The sequence below is a fragment of the Pristiophorus japonicus genome, chromosome 22 (genome assembly GCF_044704955.1).
Source record: "Pristiophorus japonicus isolate sPriJap1 chromosome 22, sPriJap1.hap1, whole genome shotgun sequence".
NCBI classification, from domain to species: Eukaryota; Metazoa; Chordata; class Chondrichthyes; family Pristiophoridae; genus Pristiophorus; species Pristiophorus japonicus.
The window spans coordinates 48,977,591-49,000,620 of record NC_091998.1 but is presented as its reverse complement, the minus strand read 5'-3'; the positions used below and the strand labels follow the sequence as shown (position 1 = coordinate 49,000,620).

The 23,030-nt window shown below is 46.2% G+C and overlaps 1 protein-coding gene across 6 annotated transcripts in view; it reads left to right on the top strand.

The window, feature by feature from the left end:
* LOC139235022 (netrin receptor UNC5D-like) overlaps positions 1 to 23,030 on the top strand; it is a 664,622-nt gene that overhangs the window by 317,513 nt on the left and 324,079 nt on the right. For 2 of the 6 annotated variants that reach the window (XM_070866112.1, XM_070866108.1), the window contains exon 1: positions 2,914 to 3,323. The exons of the other annotated variants lie outside the window; for them this stretch is intronic. The gene's annotated coding sequence lies outside the window, so the exon portion shown is untranslated. Of the gene's footprint in view, positions 1 to 2,913; positions 3,324 to 23,030 lie in introns of those variants that run through there. 6 annotated transcript variants of the gene reach the window in all.

Below are 23,030 nucleotides of genomic sequence, written 5' to 3'. Positions count from 1 at the left end.
CTCTTGTGATTCTGGGTTGAGGGGAAGTGCCCAGAAGCCATTGGCTATGTCCAGGACTGTAAAGATTTTATGTTCAGGGGATAATCCATTAAGGATTGTGGAGGGACTGGCCACTATCGGGTATAGTTTGGGGGTGACCTTATTAAGGGCGGTGTAGTCAATGGTTAGTTTATAACTCCCTACTGGCCATGTTGGGGAGTTAGTGGTGCTAACAGTTTCTCTTAAGATACCTTTTTCCACGAGTCCCTTTACTATTTCTACAACTGCTGTTCTGGCTTCGGGTCTTATAGGATATTGCCGGTGTGGTTTATGAGATGGTCCAGGGACCTTAATAGGGTCCATGTCCGCCTTTCCAATCCAATTTTGTCTGTGCCCAAACCCCGGGCACAGAGGCACAAATGCCGCCATATCCTCCAGTCTCGGTATGCCTGTTGGTTTTTGTGGCTGTTGCTACACCTAAACTTTCCATATGGTGAGCTATCTGTCCCAAATCTCCCTTACTGCCATCTGCCTTTGGCCATGTTAATTTCCCCTCGCCACAATCAATCAAGGCCTGGAATTCCTTCATTACGTCATTCCCCAATATTGTTCCCTCACGATTCTTGCAAAAGTAAAATCTCATGGGTATCAATTTCCACCACTTGGGTGGTGCTCAGGTAGGCCAGTGTTGGCCGTCCATCTATTCCGTTTATTAAAGCCTTTTTTATTTGGTTACGGGAAGGGGTAGATTGGTAATGGATATTGAGGCTCCAGTGTTCACTAGCATCTCACACTGTCGGCCTCCTACTAGTGCAGACACATATGTCCTTCCCTCCTTTTTACTTTGTACAAGGGCCACCCATCACAGAGTGGCTTTGTACTCCTGCCACTGCTGGTATTCCTGTTCTGACAGGGTCCTTGCCTTATTAGGATAGCCATTTTTACTATAGCAGGTCGGGTCTAAATGTCCCTTTTTGCCGCAATATGTGCATTGTTTTTCCATGTGTTTCCCCTTACATTCTTTGGCAAAGTGACCCACCTTCCCGCAGTTATGGCATGTCCCCTTTTTCTGTCCTCCCCCCGTCCCTGCTGCAAAAACCCTTTCTTGTTTTATCTTTGTTTGGGATTTTTCATTGCCCCCTCCCTGGACGCCACTAGCCCACTCGACAGTTCATCATAATCCTGGGTTACAATTACTCCCATTTTTATAATGGTCTGGTGTGCAGTGGATAGTCCGTCCTTAAATGCCTGGATAAATGCTCGGTCGCCGCGGCCCGGGTTTCCCTGTCCAGAGCATTCTTGATATATCTGGAATAATCGTTCCCCATACTCTGAGGCTCCTTCCCCCTTTTTTTGTTTGGCTGCAGTAATTTTACTCCAATTAGTCGGGGCATTACCTAAAGTGTAGTTGGTGGCCCACCCAAACTGTATCCAGCTCTGCCCAAAATTTGGTATTCGCACACCGGGGTTGTAATTTGCCCAGGGGTGCCAGTATCTGCTGTCTCTCGCCGGGGGTAAATGGTTTATAGGTTGCAGTGGGATTCGCTGCAGTTCCTCCCCTGGTGACTGGCGCCGCTGGGAAGGTTTCTAGATCTTCCTGACCCGGGGCTGTTGCCTCACCTTGGTGATCTTCGTAAGGGGGCAGTGAGGCTGTTTCTCCCCCCCCACCCCATTGGGAACGGTTCTGAATCTGTTGTTCCAACGCCAGGCATTTCTTTTCCCATTCCCTACATTTTCCTTGTGCCTGACTTAATCGTTTACTTTTCTCTTCCCTTTTCTCTCTAACGTCCTTTACTTGCTCAATTAGTCCTGCTAACTGATGTACTCGTAATACTCCCGTCTTTTTGGTTTTAATCTTTCTTTTGTTTTACCATCCAATTTCGTTGTTGTTCTAATGTCTGGGATATATCCCAGCCGTCTTTCTGCATTTTTTTAACTTAAGACTTGTCGATCGGTCATGTAAAAGTTAATTAGGGACCCGGGCGGTCCACATTTTACGTCCGTTTCCTTAGCTGTCATTGAAGATGTTTACTCTATGTTCCTGTATTCCCCTCTAGTTTATGAAATTTCCGAACTTAAATACTTACGGCCACGATTCACCTCGCAGAGACCTCTTGTCTTGCTCGCGAAGATTAATGTGTTTCCTTACCACCGGCGTACGGCTCTTGGTTGGAGTGATCAGCTCCCTTCCGCACCGATTGCTATATCACCTTCTATGAACATTGGACTAAAATAATCAACCCCCGCATCACTAATTACTTTACTTTCAGTCTGCGTTGTATGCCACTACAGTCTGAATTTCTTAACTCTTATCACATACTATCACATACCATCAAGTTATGTCTCTTTCCTCACTTAATCTATTTTATTCGTTTGATACCACTTCGCCGGCCAGCCGCTTCCCCCATTATAATTTCTGGGTGGTCAGAAATTGACTACTGTCCCCCTCTACTGGGTCATACGACTATCCAGCTCCGCGGTATCCTGCCGACTACGCCAATTTGTTAAGCAAAATAAATTCACATAGACTCTAGTAAAGTAAGAGAGACAACTTTATTGCTAACGGAGCTCTGGGAGAAGAGTTCAGATCCCGCGACCTGCGAACACCTTCTCCGAGTGCCTTGTGCCGCGGGGTTATAAGCAGTTTACAGGGGGCGGAATACAATCATTTAAATTCATTTACATACAATCAATCAATCCATATGGCAACGCAATTCATTTACATACAACCAATCAATCCATATGGCAACGCAATTCATTGACATACAACCAATAAATCCATATGGCAACGCAATTCATTTACATACAACTTTGTAGTCCTAGTGAAACCTGATAGCATGGCGCAAGTTTGGGGACCCTTCCTCTGTATCTTCTTTTGTGGTTAGTTATTCTGTTGCAAAGCTTTCTATGAAACAGTGGCCTGCACCTGGCCAGGAGTCACTTGTTGCTGCAGAGTTCATATCAGGGACAGCAGATAGGCTTCTTGGTACAAAGTTCATTTAGTGGAAAGGCAGATAGTTGGCTTACCCCATCATGCTTTGCTATGTCCGAAAATCCATTCCAACAAGGTGAAAAAGAGCCGGAGGCTACTGGAGAAAATAACAGCTGCGTGAAAAGTTGGGAAGGAGCATGCGAGGAGGGGAGAGCCGGAGATTAAATGATGGGGGGGATTATCAGACACGCTTTCTTTATTAGGAGCCATGATTACATTGGTCTCGATTAACGTGAATGGACTGAGGAGGAAGAAGAAATGACAGCAGTTGTTGCAGTGTTTTAAAGGCACTGACCTGTTGTGACTGCAAGAAACCTTTTGGGATGAGGATATCCTAGAAAGAGTTCAGAAGGTTTGGTTATGACTAGTTTTTAAAGTACAATAGATTAATATATGTTACAGGAGACAAATTAAACTTCAGGTTTTAATGTTCATATGTGTTGGAAGAACATCAGTGCAGAGGGGCAGGAAGGGTTTGTATGATGGAATGGAATGGTCGCGATGTTGTAAATGCTTTTAATATTGAATGAATTGTTTTTTTTTAAATAGTGGGCAGCACTCTCGCCTCTGAGTCAGAAGGTTGTGGGTTCAAGTCCCACTCCAGGGACTTGAGCACAAAAATCTAGGCGGACACTCCCAGTGCAGTGCTGAGGGAGCGCCGCACTGTCGGAGGTGCCGTCTTTCAGACGAGACGTTAAACTGAGGCCCCGTCTGCTCTCTCAGGTGGACGTAAAAGATCCCACGGCACTATTTCAAAGAAGCGCAGGGGAGTTCTCGGCCAATATGTATCCCTCAATCATCATAACAAAAAACAGGTTATCTGGTCATTATCACATTGCTGTTTGTGGCAGCTTGCTGTGCGCAAATTGGCTGCCTATATTACAACAGTGACTACACTACTTCATTGGCTGTAAAGCCTTATGGCACGATCGGTGGTCATAGAAATGCCAGTCTTTCTTTATTTCTAGTTCCTAACATGTATTCCTCATACACAGTCAGGCGATTCTGCTTAGAAAAACATAAAATAAGCTTTCATCTTGTGGCATAGAAGCTGCAAGTTTGAATTTTGTGAATCTTGTGGTTTTTCTATGTTCTTCAATTGCTGTGAAGCCAACAGTCATAAAAGCTGTAATGAAAAGGTTGGCGAGTTTATATTTAGCAGTCAGTAATTGGTCTGTTTGGAAGATTATTGTTAAAAACTTTTTAATATAAGTGGTAAAATAAAATTACAGAGGCAACATTATTTTCTCAAAAATTGCGACCTGCATTTGCGGAAAAGCAGCAGGTTTGCAGTTAATAAGAAGGCATGCTGAGAGAGGGAGTTGTACACGGGGAGAAAGCTTTTGAGGTTTTCAGACCTTTCTTCTTACAATTACTGCTGTCACACTGGTTCCATTCATTATTAGCAACCGTGAGATTGAATATGAACTGGCTTTTCCAAATCCTTCTGAGATTCAGTGATACGCCATGCTGCAGGCAACTTCTCTGCATCCCGACCAAACAGTGGGGCCTATCAAACTACTTAACCTTAATCAGGACAAGCACCTCGCCTTCACCCTGCATACAAACGCAGGTCAGTCTGTTGAGTGCAGGAGTTGCCGCTCTTTAATCTAATAGCAGCTACATCTGTAGTGTATGCACCTGCGAGTATGCGCACAGGTTTGTGGAGCTGTTGCCGTCGAGGGGGTCGTTCAACCCGACTGCCTGCCTCTCCTCCGCGCTTACATCCAAGGATGTCCCTGGAGAAGGAGCACGCGGTGTCCACCGGTACGCTCGCGGCCTTCCGCGAGAGGTGGCCACCGGAGGGACTGGAGTGCATCATCACCCCCGGCAATTACATTTTAATTTGATCCTTTAATGTTAAAAATTTAATTTGTTTAATTTGTCGGTTCTAGTGCCCCTTTAATAAGGGTGCACTGGTATTTAACGTTACTTTTAAAATAGTTGTAGAGCTGTTGCATTGTGAGTGGCTTAGCCAGTCATGTGATGTTCGCAAGGCTCAATGGCCCGAAAATTGCAGCTGGAGGCATTCCGCGAGCAGACGCCGCCAACCGAAACATTTTTTCTGAAAGTACCTGGTGGTCCCGGAGGGATATAGACTTACGGTCCGAAGCCTAGTTGCACACCCTAGCGTAGGGACCCACGCATCACAGGAACGTAAGCGCAAGCTGGGATCACGTGGGCTTGGACCACCAATCACAATGTAATACTCTCATTGATAATAATGGTGAGTTCCATCTTGTAATGTCTGTAAGCTTGTAATGCTTGTAGCTCCACAATGTGGATGTGGACCTATTGTGTACTGCAGCTGCATAGTGAATCATTAAACAACAGGCAGCTTTCCGGAGAGTTCCGAGAGACCAGCCTGCCATGTTAGGAAGCTGTGCGTGCTGTGCTCTGTGAAGATATCACATTTGGCGGCGAGATGGGAGATTTTTCGGATGTTTAAAGCTTAAATTTTGTTGGTGAAGGATTCAGCCAGCCGACAGAGAGACTTTGGAAGTTTCTGTCTTTGAAAAAAAAGCTACAAAATTCGAGGTAAACTACAGCACATGGCGTGAACAGCTAGAGATTAAAAATGGCAGGTGTAATCGGATATTTGGGTGAATATAGACACGACCAGGAACGTTTTAAAGCGTATGTGGATCGGCTAGAAATGTATTTCACTGCAAATAACATAATCGAAGTTCCAGACAATGCAGTCCAGAACCAGACTGTGTTGGAACGTAAGAAAGCGATCTTCTTATCAATGGCAGGTCCGGCATTATACGAAACCCTTGTAAATCTGCTTGTGCCTGACGAGCCAAAGGACACAACGGTTAAAGAGATTTTAACGAAGCTGGAGCAACACTATAACCCCAAACCGTTAGAAATTGCTGAAAGCTATCGTTTCGGGATTCGGAATCAAAAGGCGGATGAAAGTATCGCTGATTACATCTAGCATTAAAAAAGCTATCGATGCACTGTAATTTTGAAAACTTTCAAAACCGAGCATTACGGGATGGTTTTGTTTGTGGGGTGAAAAATGATGCGATCACAAGGAAGTTATTGACGACAGATAACTTAACTTTTGAGATTGCTTGTCAGACAGCGAGGTCGATGAGCATGGCTGAACAATATTCCCGAGAATTAAATAATAATTACGGTTGTCAGTCAACCGAGGTAAATCACCTGCAGGTTCAAAGTAAAAGACGGCCATGGCCGAAAGTCTCAGAACCTGGAAATTCTACAAGAGCATCGAAGTCGTGCTATAGGTGCCTGGGACAACACATTGCTCAAAGTTGTCCATACGTGAAGGCAGAGTGTTTCTTCTGCAGAAAGACTGGGCATCATGCGAAGGCATGCCGACTGAAGGGTAAATCAGTTTTTAAAGCTATGAGTCGAAATCCAAAGAGACTTCATAGAATGGAAGAACAACAACAGGACGAGGAGATGTCAGAGTTACACGTCATAAGGAGCACGAGATTAATGGACAACGATTCGGAAAGCATCAAAATCCCATAGATGTTGTGGGACAAATTGCGTGGTTTTCAACTGGAGAAATCCAAGATAGAGCTGCGAGGCTACGTAGGAGAGAAAATTCCTGTAGTAGGCCGTATCACCGTACTGGTGAAATATAAAGATCAATTTCAGAACTTGACTCAAATAGTAGTGAAAGGAGACAAGTCTGCCTTACTAGGAAGAAATTGGTTGAGCTCACTGAAGCTGGATTGGAGTAAGATTTTCTGTGTGGAAGTGAGATTTTCATCAACAGAAGAGGTTATCAAGCAGTATCCGAATGTGTTCTTCAAAACGGGCAGTCCGATCCAAGGCTTCAAGGCGAGTGTCAGGGTACAGAAGGACGCTAGATCGGTTTACTACAAGCCACGTTCCATACCATATGCACTCAAGGAGAAAGTTGAGCAAGAACTCAAAAGACTAGAGACTGAGAACATTATTTGTAAGATTGATCGATGTAATTGGGCTACACCCATTGTTGTTGTACCTAAGTCTGATGGTAAAGTAAGATTGTGTGGTAATTATAAGGTAACCGTAAACCAGGTTCTAGAGGGTAATGTCCCCAATACATTGCCGAATATAGAAGATTTGTTCACAACTGACAGGTGGTCAGATCTTCTCAAAACTGGATCTTACGAATGCCTACTTACAGCTTGAACTAGATGAGGAGTTCAAGTCATGTTTGACTATAAATACTCATCTAGGCCTATATTAATTTAATAGGCTGAGGTTTGGAGTGTCTTCCGCCCCTGCCATATTCCAAGGGGTGATGAACCAGATTTTGCAAGGTATTGAAGGGGTAGTATGTTAATTGGATGACATACTAATTTCAGCACCAAATAGACAAATTCATAATAACATATTGAATGAAGTCCTCAAACGGCTAGAGAAGCACAGAGTACAAGTGTCTGCTCGTAAGTGTGAGTTATTTAAAAACTCAGTGGAGTACTTAGGGAACAGAGTAGACAAAGATGGTTTACATCCAACCATGGAAAAATTGGATGCAATTAGAAATGCACCCATCCCAGGAATGTCACTGAACTTTGTTCATTCTTGGGTCTTTTGAACTATTATGGGAAGGTCCTACCAAATTTGGCTACAGTATTACATCCACTGAATGAACTTTTGAAAAAACAGGTCCAGTGGAAGTGGTCAAAAGAATGTGAAACTTCATTCAAGGAGTGTAAAAACAAATTGGTAGAGAGCACCTTGTTAGTTCACTACGACTTATCTAAGGAGAATAAGCTAGCATGTGATGCCTCTCCATATGGAGTTGGTGCAGTAACCTTTCATGTATTAAGTAGTGGGGAGGAGAGACCAATTGCTTTTGCTTCACGCACTCTCAGTGCCAGTGAGAGTAATTATGCGCAAATTGAAAGGGAAGCTTTGGCATTAATTTTTGGGCTCAAGAAGTTTCACAAATACTTGTATGGTCGTAAATTTACCATCGTTACGACCATAAGCCCCGAAAGCAATCCTCCATCCAAAGTCCCCAGTTCCAACATTAGCTGCAGCCCGAATGCAGAGATGGGCTTTGATTTTGTCAGCATATACATATGACATTGAATATAGACGATCAGCTGATCACAGTAATGCTGATGCAATGTCTAGATTGCTTTCCCCATCACAGGTTACACCCGATAGGGAAGAAGTGTTCTATTTTTCATACATTGATGAACTGCCAGTCACAGCTGAAGAGATTGGTAGAGCAACCAAACGTGACCCAGTGATGTCAAAGGTGTATGAGTATATTGCAAATGGATGGCCAAACCAGGTAACAGACAAAGACACACATCCATTCTTCATTCGTAGGAATGATTATCAGTCGATAAAGATTGTATCATGTGGGGTGCAAGAGTGGTTATACCAAATAAATTCAGGTCCAAATTATTAGAAACATAGTGCAGGAGTAGGCCATTCGGCCCTTCGATCCTGCACCACCATTCAATGAGTTCATGGCTGAACATGCAACTTCAGTACCCCATTCCTGCTTTCTCACCATACCCCTTGATCCCCCTAGTAGTAAGGACTACATCTAACTCCTTTTTGAATATATTTAGTGAATTAGGAGACCTCCATGACCAGCACCTGGAAATGTGCTTGACCAAGAGTTTTGCACGCAGTTATTTATGGTGGCCAGGTCTTGATAAAGATATAGAGTACATCGTGAGTCAGTGTACGACATGTCAATCAGTAAGCAAGCAACCACCACCAGTACCATTGCAGCCATGGAAATGGCCTCCCAGGGTGTGGCAAAGGCTACATATTGATTTTGCTGAGTTAGATGGACAACAATTGTTCATTGTAATTGATAGCCATTCAAAGTGGGTTGAGGTGTTTCCAATGTGGAAAGTAACAACAAGTAAAACATTGGACATTTTACGAAAATTATTTTCTGCATTTGGCCTCCCTGAAGAAATTGTTTCGGATAATGGACCACAATTTCGTTCAGAAGAATTTGCACAATTCACGAGCAAAAATGGTGTGAAACATACCAAGGTTCCACCATACCACCCTGCTTCGAATGGTGCAGCAGACCGCACTGTACAAATTGTCAAATGTGCCTTCATAAAACAAATGTTAGATCCAAACCCAAGAAAACGACAGTTGTCATTGGATCACAAATTGGCTAATTTTTTGATTACATATAGAAATACTCTTCAAACAGCTACTGGTAGAACACCAGTAGAGTTGTTTCTCAAACGACAGCCACGAACCAGATTCTCATTGTTAAAGCCAAATTTGGCAGAGTCTGTAGAAGAGACACAATTAAGACAAAAAGAGAATCATGATAAAGGGAGAGTAAAAGAGAGAAGAGTGAAATTAAACCAGAAGGTGAGAGTGAAGAACCATCACCAAAAATGGTTAAAGTGGTTACCAGGAAGAGTGGTGAAGATATGTGGTCCACGCATATATTTGGTAAAGATGTTTGATAATGGACAGGTTAGGTTTGTTCATATTGATCATATTTTACCTACAGACATGGAAGGAGTTGAAGGTGGGAATGATTCAATTATTTCTGACTCTTCAGATAGTTTTGATACACCAGTAGCAAATCATAAATCCAATGTACTGGAAACAAATCCAGGAGAGAATCAGAATGAAAGTCTGAGTCCAAGTCAGGAAAACAAAGAGCCTGAAGTTAGAGTGAGTGCAAATAAAAATCAAGGAAATTCCATGGAGGAAAATGTTCCTCAGGATGAGCCTCAAATGAGTGTGAAATCAACACCATGTTTGGAAGGTTCTGTTCGAGAGCGAAGGTATCCTCTTCGAAACAGAAAACAAGTGGTGAAGTTACATTTGTAAATATGGAAAAAAGAAAACGTTTTTAATCCTGTGTCATGTATAAAAAAATGAAAGTTATTTATGATATTTGTTATGATGGCTTTTTCATTAAGGAGGGAGAAGTGTAATGTCTGCAAGCTTGCAATGCTTGTAGCTCCACACTGTGGATGTGGACGTATTGTGTACTGCATCTGCATAGTTAATCATTAAACAACAGGGGAGAGTTCCGGGAGACCAGCCTGCCATGTTAGGAAGCTGTGTGTGCTGTGCTCTGTGAAGATATCACACATCTGTATGAGCTCCCATTACTATCAATGCGAATGCTCCCCAAAAACACAGAAACACAATACAAGCAATAAAAAAAACATATTTAAAATTAATTGAAGCTGAATGTTTTAGAATTTTTTTTGAAATGTTTTACAATATGCTTTAATAGGGTTAAAAATGAACTTACCTTAATGGACAGGGTTTTTAATATAAAAATTAGTGATAAAATAAAATTTTTCTATGTTTTAAAACTGGTAAAAAAATAGGCTATTCGCCTGCTTTTACCCGGCCTGAGAGTTTGAAGGACATTTGCTGGTCAAGTGTTGGGCAAATAGCCCAAATTTCCGTCCCGCGAATGTCCCTCTCCCGGGGATGTGCGCGATACAAAAGCCCATTCTCGGCGCATGCGCATTACGCCCCATGAATCGGCTTTTGCGAGGCCACTTCGGGTGCGCGCGCACATCGTACGTACCCAGCGGGGCCGCAATTTTCGGGCCCATAAAGCCCCAGTCAGTTGGGTCTAGGTCATCCACGATGAGGCAGGCGGTTGTGAGCCTGCTGGATGAACTGGTAATGTGTCGTATGATTGTTAAACCTTTGTTAATAAACCAACTCGTTCTTGATAGCAATGTGTTGCTATGAATTCTTAAGCAAAGACCCCATGAAGCAAACATATTGCAATGTCAGGGTACAGTTCCCGCCTGTCGCAACAGTTTTAATATTCTCCTCGATATCCTCCTGCCTTCTGATGGCCATTTTCAGCACAGAGGAGTGAGATGATCTTGCAGATGCAGAGCTTTATAGCTTGTGATGATAGGCAGATGAAGATTCCATGGGCGGTAGAGCATCGTCCAGTGCTCAAGGTCACTGCCCAATTGTTTATGCTGTAATAACAAGACCATCAGCAGGCCGGGGCCATTGGAGGGAGCAGCGTGCGGTGGCCCGGCCCGGAAATCGGCACGGTCCTGGCCTGCAAGACCATCAGCATACCACTGCGCTACGAAGCCAGGTCGCTGATTGCAGTGCGGGCAGGCACAGCAGGAAGGGCGAAGGAGCAGCAAGAGTCCGTAGAGGGAAGTGACCGGGGCCCAGGCGAGGTGAGGGCCCGGGGCAGCACGGGCCAGCCCACACTGAGATACGTGTGCGCGCTCGATCTGTGCCGCTGGTCTCCAGTCGCCTTGGTTAACCCTTGCCACTGGACCAAGACCTAGCTCTGTCAAGCCCGTGTGGTGGCTGGTGTGCAACGGCCACCACACGTTAAAAAAATCCACGCACAGGCATCTTCCACCCTTCAAGATGTAGTTCGGGACCTGGGATATTAGGTCCTTCATTGAAACATCTGTGAACTCAACCCTTTTTGGCGTGGAAGCAAGTTATCCTCGATACGAGGGACTGCCTATGATGATGATGATCTCAACTAATATTTTCTTTTGCAGCCAGATCCAAATTACAGTTAATTTAAGTTTGAGAGAGAAGATCAGAATTCGTCTAGACGTGTCATCTCATGACAACAATTTGCATTTATACAGCGCCTTTAACGTTGTGAAACGTCCCAAATCATTTCACAGGATTGTTATGGGCTAAAAAATTTGACACCGAGCTGCATAATTAGAAATTAGCGCAGATAATCAAAAGCTTGGTCAAAGAAGTAGGTTGTAAGAAGCGGCTTCAGGGAGGAAAGGGAGGCGGAGAGGTTTCGGCAGAGAGTTCCAGAGCTTGGGGCCCAGGCAACCAATGGTTGAGCGATTATGAGCAGGGCAGAATTAGAAGAACGCAGATATCTCGGGGGTGGTGGGTGGGGGGGGTTGTGGAGCTGAAGGAGATTGCAGAGATAGGGAGGGGGGGGGGCAAGGCCGTAGAGGGATTTGATAATAAGGATAAGAATTTTGAAATCGAGGCGCTGCTTAACCGGGAGCCAAAATGTAGGTCAGCGAGCACAGGGGGTGATGGGTGAGTGGGACTTGGTGCGAGTTAGGACACGGGCAGCGGAGTTTTGGATCACCTCTAGTTTACGAAGGGTAGAATGTGGGAGGCCAGCCAGGAGTGCGTTGGAATAGTCAAGTCTAGTTTTAACAAAGGCACGGATGAGGATTTCAGCAGCGAACAAACTTCCCTCCTTTATATAGTTACAGCGTTAGCTGCTTTAGTTTACAGTTTGGTGGAAGTTTTGTCGGTGCCATGACGGATATAGACTTGGACCTGAACTGGGAAAACGTATTACTCAACAGCCCATTAACTCTAACTTGGTGACAGCTAAAACGTGCAGCGTTATAATTGGAGCACGGTGCTGAAACCGCCATGCAATTGGTACTAAATAGGTAGATCAAAGAGCGAGGACAAGGGACAGGGTTGACACACTGGGGGAAGAATTATTATGGTTGCTGGGCCTTGTACCATCATGAATGCAATTTTTCAAATGCGGCTCCAATGTTGTAGCTTCTTTACCCAGAGAGTGGTTAGAATGCGAAACTCACTACCAGAAGGAGTAGGTGAGGCGACTAGCGTAGGTACATTTAAGGGGCGACTGGATAAACACATGAGGGAGAAAGGAATAGTAGGAATGTTGATGGTAGGGTGGGAGCAGGCTGGTGTGGGGCATAAACACCAACATGGTCCTGTTGGGCTGTGAACACCATGGGCTAGAAATTCTGTTGCGGCCCGTTTGGGACGATAACGTTTGAAAAGTGACAAAAGCGATAATCCCTTTTTCGTCCTGGGCACTTCAGCTTTGGCGCTCCAAGAGGGAAGTGGAATGCTACGTCAGGGCGCTACTACTTGTCTTAGAGCGCTAAAGGGGTGAGCGGGGCAGGAGCGGCAGAGTGGTGAGCAGTGTTCAGTGCTGCTTTGCTGTCCGTACAGGCTACTTCCCTCGCTCAAAGGGAAGGGCCAATGTTGGGTCGCAATATTCTTATTTTTTATTTCTGTGTGGCCAGCGAACCTGCGCGACTTCCATTACAGCCCCAAGCACTCTCAGAGAGCGGAGGGCTGAGGAATCGCGCAGTGATCAGCCGTCAAGATACATTCAGGAGGCAGCAGACTGACACATTTTGCCCGACCTGACCACCGCTGCCTGTAATTACCGCTCCCCGAGGTGGCCATGCCTCCTGTTGCCGCCGTTGTTGACGCCCGGCGATGCTGCAGGGGGCGGGAGCGAATATTGCATCCGGGGCGGTAAGGGGGCGCTGCGCACCGGATGACGTCATGATCTCCGGGGCGCGAAGAGAGGGAGGCGGTAAGTGTTAGCGCCAGCGCTAAACCGCCGGGGAAGTTTGCGGATGTCGGTGAATTCGCCATGCCCAGTCGGTAACCCCGTTACTGCCTCGTTTCCGCCCCCTGCAGGCGCTAACGGGAGGCGGAAAGCAGCCGAATTTCTCCCCCGCTATGCAATCTGCCTGTGCATAAGAGATCAGAGGAATACTTTCCCCCAATGTCTGGGGTCCGAGTTTTGTAGGGTATAAGTCTCGCTTAGGGACCTCCCTGAAACGAGTTTGGGCCATCTCAACTTTGAGCTTCAAGTTCGTGCTCCACAGCAGAAAACGTCGTGAACTTATCATTGCTTGGGAATGTACTTCAAGGAAGGCACAATGTTGGCTGTGGAAAGGTCACGCTGAGATGGAGAGCGAGAGCAGAGAGGGAGAGAGTTTCTCCAGTGTAACATCTCCACTGGTAGGCTTCAGTCGGAGTATTGTGTCCAATTCTGGGCAGCACACTGCTCATGGAATGGTATCAGAGGTGGGGTGTTTCAGTTGTGTAGAGACCCTGGAGACGCCAGGTTTTTCTCCTTACAGGTGTTTGGATGGTCACTTGAAGTGCCGTAACCTGCAGGGTTACCGACCGAGAGCTGGTAATTGGGATTAGACTGGATAACCTCTTGTTGGCTGGCGCAGATACGATGGTAAGTACTGCAGCGAATCGAATACGGCCAGGGTGATCTCCTGGATTAGTTTCAGTCGCCTGGATGGGTCAGAGATAAATTTTCCCAGATGTTTTTTTCCCCCAATTGGCCTGGATTTTTATCTGGTTTTTGCCTCTCCCAGGAGATCACATGGCTCCGGTTGGGGTGGAGTGTAGAATGTTTCGGTGCAAGGGGTAGTTGTGTGGGGTGGACTGGTTGGGCCGGGTGCTCTTTAACTTTCCGCCATTGTTCATTGTTCATAGGTTTATATGTAACCTTCAGGGCTGCTGACCGAGGGCCGTGCCGCTCTTTGTCGGCCGGCGCGGACTCGATGGGACGAAATGGCCTCCTTCTGCGCTGTAAATTTCTATGTTTTTTTACAGCAGAGAAGGTTAAGGGGAGATTTAATAGAGGTGTTCAAAATCATGAAGCGTTTTGCTAGAAAAGAAAAAGAAAGACTTGCATTTATATAGCACACTTTCACGACCATCGGATGTAATGAGTAACATAGCTTCATTACGGACCTAGAGCTGATAATTGGGATTAGACTGGATAACCTCTTGTTGGCTGGCGCAGATACGATGGTAAGTACTGCAGCGAATCGAATACGGCCAGGGTGATCTCCTGGACTAGTGAACTTATCATTGCTTGGGAATGTACTTCAAGGAAGCCACAATGTTGGGCGTGGAAAGGACACACTGGAATGGGGAGCCAGAGCAGAGAGAGAGAGAGTTTCTCTAGTGTAACATCTCCACTGGTAGGCTTCAGTCGGAGTATTGTGTCTAATTCTGGGCAGCACACTGCTCAGGGAATGATATCAGAGGTGAGGTGTTTCAGTTGTGTAGAGACCCTGGAGACGCATTTCTCCCTCCGAATCGAGGAAGACTTGCTTCCACTCTAAAAATGAGTCCTTAGGTGGCTGAACAGTCCAATACGAGAGCCACAGTCCCTGTCACAGGTGGGACAGACAGTCGTTGAGGGGAGGGGTGGGTGGGACTGGTTTGCCGCACGCTCTTTCCGCTGCCTGCGCTTGATTTCTGCATGCTCTCGGCGATGAGACTCGAGGTGCTCAGCGTCCTCCCGGATGCATTTCCTCCACTGGTCTTTGGCCAGGGACTCCCAGGTGTCGGTGAGGATGTTGCACTTTATCAGGGAGGCTTTGAGGGTGTTCTTGCAATGTTTCCTCTGCCCACCTTTAGCTTGTTTGCCGTGAAGGAGTTCCGAGTAGAGCGCTTGTTTTGGGAGTCTTGTGTCTGGCATGCGGACAATGTGGCCTGCCCAGCAGATCATGCTGGGGATGTTGGCCTGGTCGAGGACACTAACGTTGGTGTGTCTGTCCTCCCAGGGGATTTGTAGGATCTTGCGGAGACATCATTGGTAGTATTTCTCCAGCGACTTGAGGTGTCTACTGTACATGGTCCATGTTTCTGAGCCATACGGGAGGGCGGTTAAATAACTTTGACACCGAGCCTTGTAAGGAGATATTAGGACAGGTGACCATAAAACCTGGTCAAAGAGGTAGGCGTGAAAATTGCAGCCTTTCTGGGGGCATATGCTGCGCCTGCGTGATAATCGGCTTTTGTGATCTGTCAAAGCGCTTTACAGCCAATGAAGTATTTATGAAGTGTAGCCATTGCTGCGACAGGGGAAATAAAGATGGAGTAACGAAGGACAAACTGTTTCCACTGCCAGGAGGGTCGGTAACCAGAGGACACAGATTTAAGATAATTGACACAAGAACCAGAGGAGAGATGGGGAGCAATATTTTTACGTGGTGAGTTATTGCGACCCAGAATGCTATTCCTTGACCCTGTAGGTTACCCTGTAGCAATACCAGCCCTCCTGCATAGCTCGGAGACATGGACCATGTACAGTAGACACCTCAAGTCGCTGGAGAAATACCACCAACGATGTCTCCGCAAGATCCTACAAATCCCCTGGGAGGACAGATGCACCAACGTTAGTGTCCTCGACCAGTTCAACATTCCCAGCATTGAAGCACTGACCACACTTGATCAGCTCCGCTGGGCAGGCCACTTTGTCCGCATGCCAGACATGAGACTCCCAAAGCAAGCGCTCTACTCGGAACTCCTTCATGGCAAACGAACCAAAGGTGGGCAGAGGAAACGTTACAGGGACACCCTCAAAGCCTCCCTGATAAAGTGCAACATCCCCACCGGCACCTGGGAGTCCCTGGCCAAAAAATGCCCTAAGTGGCGGAAGTGCATCCGGGAGGGCGCTGAGCACCTCGAGTCTCGTCGCTGAGAGCATGCAGAAATCAAGCGCAGGCAGCGGAAGGAGCGTGCGGCAAACCAGACTCCCCACCCACCCTTTCCTCCAACCACTGTCTGTCCCACCTGTGACAGAGACTGTAATTCCCGTATTGGACTGTTCAGCCACCTAAGAATGCACTTTAAGAGTGGAAGCAAGTCTTCCTCGATTCCGAAGGTCAGCCTACGATGATGAGGTTACGGCACTTTAAGTGCACATACGAGTACTTTTTAAATGTGGTGAGGGTTTCTGCCTCCGCCATCCTTTCAGGCCGTGAGTTCCAGACCCCCACCACCCTCTGGGTGAAATTTTCCTTTCCCCAACTTGATGATTCTTTGCTGTTGCGGCAACACGGATACGAATGAGGGTGCTAACGTCAAAAAACGCAGAACCCAAGCTGAAACAAAAGGAGCAGAGATAATCACCAAGGAAAGCAATTTAAAACAACCTTCGCTTAACCACAATGCGTTTTACAGCCACGTAACGTGCCCCTGCAGGGAGTAACTCTCATCAATCAAGCTGATAAGTAATCTCTTTGAAAGTTTCTGTGAAAATAATCCCATTTAAGCACAAATTAGTTCCTTGGGAGACAGCAGCTTGATTATTTTAGTTTGATTCATAGCTCCAGAGAATCAGGCATATTGAGACATCCCATCCCAAACCCAAAGGGCGGGGCAGTTAAAACCCTGAAACGGAGACATTCTTTAAATATGCAGATCAGATATGCAGATGTTGTGACTGGAGCCGGCTGCTATTTTCACCCTGGATCTGAGTGGGAAAGGTGGGTGTGAGGAGAGGCGTGGGGGCCAGTGTTATCAGCCGTGGCTCAGTGTTATCACTCGCCTGTGAGTCAGAAGGTTGGGCGTTCAAATCCTACTCCAGGGACTTGAGCACGTAAATCCAGGCTGACACTCCCAGTGCAGTGCTGAGGGAGAGCTGCACTGTCGGATTTGCCGTCTTTCAGATGAGACGTTAAACCGAGGCCCCGTCTGCTCCCTCAGGTGGACGTAAAAGATCCCATGGCACTATTTCGAAGAAGAGCAGGGGTTATCCCTGGTGTCCTAGCCAATATTTATCCCTCAATCAACATAACAAATAAACAGATTATCTGGTCATTATAGAAACATAGAAAGTAGGTGCAGGAGTAGGCCATTCGGCCCTTCGAGCCTGCACCACCATTCAATATGATCATGGCTTATCATGCAACTTCAGTACCCCATTCCTGCTTTCTCTCCATGCCCCTTGATCCCTTTAGCCATTGTGGGAGCTTACTGTGCATAAATTGGCTGCCGCGTTTCCCACATTACAACAGTGGCTGTAAAGCGCTTTGAAATGTCCAGTGGTCATGAAAGGGGCTATATAAATGCAGTTCTCTTTTTTATGAGAGGTTTGTTCTCCATTAGGAGAGATTGATAGTCTAGGCCTATATTCTCTAGAGTTTAGAAGAATTAGAGGTGATCTCATTTGAAACATATAACATTCTCAAGGGGGCTCGACAGGATAGATTCAGGGAGGATGTTTCCCCTGGCTGGAGAGTCTAGAACCAGGGGTCACAATCTCAGGATAAGGGGTCGGACAATTAGGACTGAGATGAGGAGAAATTTCTTCACTCAGAAGGTGGTGAATCTTTGGAATTCTCTACCTGTGATGTTCAATCATTAAGTACATTGAAGACAGAGATCGATAGATTTTTGGAGATTAAGGGAATCAAGGGATATGGGGACAGTGCAGGAAAGTAAAGTGGAGTTGAGGTAGAAGATCAGCCGTGATCTTATTGAATGGCGGAGCAGGCTCAAAAGGCTGAACCCGACCCGTGCGCCTCGAAGCGCGCCCCGCGATGACCGCCAGGGAAAACGGAGCGCTCCAGCAAAGCCGTCGGCGGTGAGGTAAATAAACTGCAATAAAGTTAAGTTCCAGTGTTTATTCTTTTATTTTTTTTGTAGCGATGTGTGTTGTGGTGGTGTGGCCAATGTTTTTTGGATGTTTTTGTGATTTTTTTTCCCCCCCCTCCCAAGGCTTCGCTCAGAGCACTCCCGGCCCCGCACTTTAGTTGGCGAGGTTCCCGTCTTTGCGCCGGGAGAGTTGTACATTGCTTCCCTTCGTATTGCACCCCCTGACGCAGAGCCCAGATGGCGAAAACTTCTCCCCGGGGCGCAGACGTTCCGCGGGCGGTAACTTTCCCGCCCCGCCTCCTTTTTCGCCCCGAAAACGGCAAAACCGAAATTCCAGCCCAATATTGTGTGAATGTGATTTCCCCACTGTACCCCAACGGGCGGCATAACCTTCAACAGACATCAGGAGACGTTAAGGATCAGTTGGTGGTATGCCTCCACTTGTGCGTTAGTCTATCTTGATCTAACCTGGACAGAACTGACTGTAGTTTCATGTTAGCCATGACTGGAATGTCCATGAAAGGTAATAAAAATGTCCTGCGAGGCACCTTAGTTCGGCGATGTAGCTCGTCACTTCCTGGCCCTCCGACCGTTGACACGTGTAGAACCGATACCTCGCCATTTAATCCTTGGTAACCTGTATGACACCTGACCACCAGAGGACCTACCCGTTGGAGTCCCAAGGGATCCCAGCATCCCTTGGGAGCACTGTATATAAGCAGGCCACCCACGAGGTACCTGCACTCTGCAGTCTTATTAGAGAAACTAAGGTCACACTTACTCATTGCTCACAGTTTCATTCTTTATTATGAGCGTCTCAGATAACGTGAATGCAGACAACATAGTTAAATATAGTATCGTTACGTATGCAACATGCAATGCACTAAAATCATGGAATCATAGAAATTTACAGCACAGAAGGAGGCCATTCAGCCCATCATATCTGTGCCAACCGAAACAGCTATCCAGCCTAATCCCACCTTCCAGCTCTTGGTCTGTAGCCCTGCATGTTACGGCACTTCAAGTGCACATCCACGTATGTTTTAAATGCAATGAGGGTTTCTGCCTCTGCCACCCTTTCAGGCAGTGAGTACCAGACCCCCAACACCCTCTAGATGGAAACAATTCTCCTCAGCTCCTCTCTAATCCTTCCATCAACTACTTTAAATCTATGCCCCCCTGATTATTGACCCCCTCTGCTAAGGGAAATAGGTCCTTCCTATCCACTATGTCTAGCCCCCTCATAATTTTTTCACCTCAATAAGGTCTTCTCTCAGCCTCCTCTGTTCCAAAGAAAACAACCCCAGCCTATCCAACCTTTCCTCATAGCTAAATCTCCAGTCCTGGCAACATCAGCATAAATCTCCTCTGTACCTTCTCTAGTGCACATCCCAGACTAAAATTTTCTTTCTGTCGCCTCTGCTAACGAGTCTATTTCCATCCAGGTACCGACACCTCAGCACCGCAATTGGCTCTGTCAGGGTGAAGAGACATTTTTCTGTGGGATGCTTCTTTAAGCATTTCACTCATTAACAGCGCCAATACAGCGTCACGCAGCATCACACGTGTGAGCAACATGTAACTAGGATACCCGAATGATGTTTCAAGTTCGCTGCCAGAGCTTTTCACTTTGACTTGTTCAGTGCCCAGGACTCAATGGGTGAAAGGATTGCATTTTGCTGTTCCGGGAGGGTATCGGATTGAGTGAAAAATATACAATTTAGACCAGCAAAAGAAACCCAGCATATTTTGTACCATAATTAATATTTAAAACCCTGGGATTAAAGCTAATGCACTCTTGTTGCCAAGTCCAGCCTATGTGATTGAAGATTCCTGGTGAGTAAGCACAACAGATGTCCCCAAGTTAAACGGAGCACTTAAGACGGTATAACTGGCAACTTCGAATTCACGTTAATGCAAATGGTTACGAAGAAAGAAAGATTTGCATTTCTACGGCGCCTTTCCATGATCTCAAGATCTCCCAAAGCGCTTTACAACCAATGAAGTCACTTTTTGGAGTGTAGTCACTGTTGTAATGTAGGAAATGCGGCAGACAATTTGCGCACAGCAAGCTCCCACAAACAGCAATGTGATAATGACCGGAAATCTGTTTTTGTTATCTTGATTGAGGGATAAATATTGGCCCCAGGACACCGGGGATAACTCCCCTGCTCTTCTTCGAAATAGTGCCACGGGATCTTTTACGTCCACCTGGGAGGGCAGAACTTCTAAATTCTAGGGAATTCAACACTAATTTGTGTAATCTCTCCTCGTAACTTAACCCTTGAAGTTGGGATATCATTCTGGTAAACCTACGCTGCACTCCCTCCAAGGCCAATATATACTCCCTAAGGTGTGGGGCCCAGAACTGCTCACAGTGCTCCAGGTGTGGTCTAACCTTTGTATAAGAACATAAGAACATAAGAAATAGGCCCCTCGAGCCTGCTCTGCCATTCAATAAGATCATGGCTGATCTGATCATTGACTCAGCTCCACTTCCCTGCCCGTTCCCCATATCCCCTTATCGTTTAAGAAACTGGCTATTTCTGTTAAATGTATTCAATGACCCAGCTTCCACAGCTCTCTGAGGCAGCGAATTCCACAGATTTACAATCCTCTGAGAGAAGAAATTCCTCCTCATCTGTTTTAAATGGGCGGCCCCTTATTCTAAGATCATGCACTCTGGTTCTTGTCTCCCCCATCAGTGGAAACTTCCTCTCTGCATCTACCTTGTCAAGCCCCCTCATAATCTTATACATTTTGATAAGATCACCTCTCATTCTTCTGAATTCCAATGAGTAAAGGCTCAACCTACTCAACCTCATAAGTCAACCCCCTCATCTCCGGAATCAACCTAGTGAACCTTCTCTGAACTGCCTCCAAAACAAGTATATCCTTTCGTAAATATGGAAACCAAAACTGCACGCAGTATTCCAGGTGTGACCTCACCAATATGCTGTACAGCTGTGGCGAGACTTCACTGCTTTTATACTCCATCCCCTTTGCAATAAAGGCCAAGATTCCATTGGCCTTCCTGATCACTTGCTGTACCTGCATGCTATCCTTTTGTGTTTCATGCACAAATACCGCCATAGCAAACGAGCCAAAGGTGGACAGCGGAAACGTTACAAGGACACCCTCAATGCCTCCCTGGTGAAGTGCGACATCACCACTTACACATAGGAGACCCTGGCCGAGGACTGCCCTCGGTGGAGAAAATGCATCTGGGAGGGCGTTGAGCTCTTCGAATCTCAACGCCGAGAGCATGAAGTGGTCAAGCGCAGGCAGCGGAAGGAGCGTGCGTCAAATCAGTCCCACCCCCCTCCTTCCCCCGACGAATATCTGTGACAGGGTCTGTTGCTCTTGTATTGGACTGTTCAGCCACCAAAGGTCTCACTTTAGGAGTGGAAGCAAGTCCTCCTCGATTCCGAGGGACTGCCTATGATGATGACCCCCAGGTCCCGCTGTACTGCGGCACTTTGCAATCTTTCTCCATTTAAATAATAACTTGCTCTTTTGATTTTTTTCTGCCAAAGTGCATGATCTCACACTTACCAACATTATACTCCATCTGCCAAATTTTTGCCCACTCACTTAGCCTGTCTGTGTCCTTTTGCAGATTTTTTGTGTCCTCCTCACACATTGCTTTTCTTCCCACCTTTGTATCGTCAGCAAACTTGACCACGTTACACTCAGTCCCTTCTTCCAAGTCATTAATATAGCTGCAGCATAACTTCTACAGTCTTGTTTTCTAGTTCTCTAGATATAAAGGATGCAGCTTTAAAAAGCTTGCAGTATGTAGCGCCATTTCCAAGCTGCGTAGTTACCACTGACAGACTGGCTGATGGCACAGCCCCTCTAGGAACGGAGGTCATTCTCTGACCACACTCTGCTGACCGCCCTTCACATTAATCACAGGCAGCCTGGGCCACAGTGTCAGTGTTGAGCTGCTAGCCCGGCCTGTCCTCTCAGCCGACTTATCAGCTACTCCCTGAGAGGAAGGGCTCTAAATAGCTCCTGAGCCCAGTCTGAATTTAACTGCTGAGGGAGGTTCTAAATCCCTGAAAGCGGGTCAATTAAAGAGCGGCATGCCTTTCCTTTTCATTGTTTTTATGCTTCTGACAGTCTGCAAGCATGGTTCAGTGGGCAGCACACTCGCCTCTGAGTCAGAAGGTCGTGGGTTCAAGTTCCACTCCAGAGATTTGAGCACATAAATCTAGGCCGACACTCCAGTGCAGTGCTGAGGGAGTGCCGCACTGTCCGGAGATGCTGTGTCTTTTGGATGAGACGTTAAACCGAGGCCCCGTCTGCTCTCTCAGGTGGACGTGAAAGATCCCATGGCAGTATTTCGAAGAAGAGCAGGGGAGTTATCCCCGGTGTCCTGGGCCAATATTTATCCCTCAATCTCCATCACTAAAAACAGAGTATCTGGTCATTGTCACATTGTGGGAGCTTGCTGTGCGCAAATTGGCTGCTGTGTTTCCAACATTACAACAGTGACTACACTCCAAAAGTACTTCATTGGATGTAAAGAGCTTTGAGGTGGACGTGAATGGTGCTATAGAAATCCAAGTCTTTCTACGCTTGGAGAAATTATAATGTATGTGTGGATTTGGCTATATGCAGATTTAACACTAATTATTTGTTTGCTGAATAGCGCTGGAAAGCGAGTCTGCCTGTGCAGTTGGGTGTAAATGATCACTTAAAAAAAACGGATGATCCAGTCACATCGTCTTTTGTGGGAGCTTGCTGTGCGCAGATTGGCTGCCGCATTACCCACATTACAACAGTGACTGCACTCCAAAAAGTGCTTCATTGGCTGTAAAGTGTTCTGGGAACGTCCTGAAGGCGTGAAAGGCGCTATATAAATGCAAGTCTCCCTTTTTCTCATTTCTCCAAATAAAGCAATTGGAAATCACAGCATGCAACACCATTGCATCAGCATTTAATA